Below are 1,784 nucleotides of genomic sequence, written 5' to 3' on the forward strand. Positions count from 1 at the left end.
GGCTCCTCCTGCCCCACGTCAGGCAGAGCGGGAGCCGGGCTGCTCCCTTCCAGATGCGGCAGCGTCTGCTGCTCCGGAGCGAGGTCTGACCCCTTCCCTGCCAGAGCCGGCTGATTGTGCAACGCTGCTCACAGCCAGGGAAAATCCCTTCCTGGCCTCTGCAAGCTCCTCTTGCATCCTGGAGCATGTGAGCGAGTGCATCACCACCCGCTCGCTCATTGAAATCCAGATCGGGGATTTGGCTCCCCAGCCCTCTGCCCTTACATGGGCAATTGCTCTGAGGCCGGCAGAGCAAGCCAGGGGTCAGGCCGGCCAGGAACAGCGACGGGGACAGGGAAGGGAGCAGCGCTGCCCAGCCCGGGGCCAGCAGCACGCCAGAAGCCTGCACATCTGGGGGCTGCTGGCTCCGTCCTTCCTCCCCAGGACAGCAGACCCTTCGCTGTCCTTCGCGGCGGGGCTCCCTGCCCCATACACATGCTGTCCGGAGGTACTGTGGCACTGCGGGGCCCAAGGGCTCCTCCACCAAAGCCCTGCTTTGGTTTACACCAATGCCACCTGGGGTAAAACCCTAGCCCTCCCCATTCCCGTCCCCTCCCTGGGGGTGCAAGGGGCTGTATGGTGAGAAGAGGAGGAAGATCTGCCTTGGTGGAGGGCCAGCCCGCTGCCCTTCCCTGGGACTTGTCCTTAGGACAGAGGGAGGGACGGGGATATGGTGGTGCCAGCGGACACAACTGCTCTGCCTGCGCTGGCTGCTGGCATCGCACCCTGCTCCCCCCCCGGTCCTGGGACCCGGCCTGCTCTGTGTCTCACTGGACCAAAGCTGCATCCAGCCCCATCCCGCGCCAAACCGAGCTGCTCATGCTGTGCTGGCACCAGCTCGGAGCGAGGAGGCTGCTGCCAGGCCAGAGGGGTGGTGCAAGGTCCCCCGGGCCCTCCAGCCGGGGCCCCTCTCCTGAAAGAGCCTGGCTCAGTTCTGCCGAAAACATGACCTCAGCTGAGGCCAGTGCAAAGGGTAAAACGTTCCTCAGCTGCACAGCCAGGAGACGGACACAGAAGTTCACAGGGCTGGAGAAGGGCCCTGGGCTGCAGCAGGAGAAGCAGGGACGGGCAGAGAGCCCCGTGTCCCCAGCACTCTGCCCAGGGAGTGGGGTGACGGACGAGGGGCCCTGACTGTGCCCCGACCCCCCTTGCAGGCGGGTGGGCGATCTCTGTGTGGTGGCACTGAGCAGGGAGAGAGGCCAGGCGATGTCAGAGAGCCAGACCTGCCTTGCCCTGGGCTCCCTGCAGCCCCCCTGCCTGCCCCCGTCCTGACGGGAACCCCCTGAAGCCTGGCAGCACTGGCAGAGCCGCGGTTCCCCAGCCCAGGCCGGGCCGTGCAGGGTCTGGCACACGTTCGGGAGCTGGGATGGAGCGGCCCTGGCGGTGATGGGGATGTGAGGGGAGGAGAGTGACAGTGTGTGCCATGGGGGGCACGTCCCCCCCAGCTCTTCTACTTCCCCACCTCACCTTGCATGGCTTGCCCAGACGAGGGCTCACGCGGCTCGAGGCAGCAGGACCCAGCGATGCCTCAGTTTCCCTACCGGCGCAGTGTGGGTGATGCTGGGCTGCCAGCGGAGCTGTGCTGGTGTTTAAGGAGCAAAGATGAAAGGAGCCACATGACACAGACCTTACCGTAACTTTGCTGCCAGACGGGGCTGCTGTGGGGAGGAGGAGGAGGGTGGGAGGAGGCAGAGGGTTCATGCAAGGATGGGGAGCTGGGGAAGGAGCAGCGTGCGGGAGGGACA

Source organism: Pygoscelis adeliae, unplaced genomic scaffold (genome assembly GCF_000699105.1).
Source record: "Pygoscelis adeliae isolate BGI_AS28 unplaced genomic scaffold, ASM69910v1 Scaffold239, whole genome shotgun sequence".
Lineage (NCBI taxonomy): Eukaryota > Metazoa > Chordata > Aves > Sphenisciformes > Spheniscidae > Pygoscelis > Pygoscelis adeliae.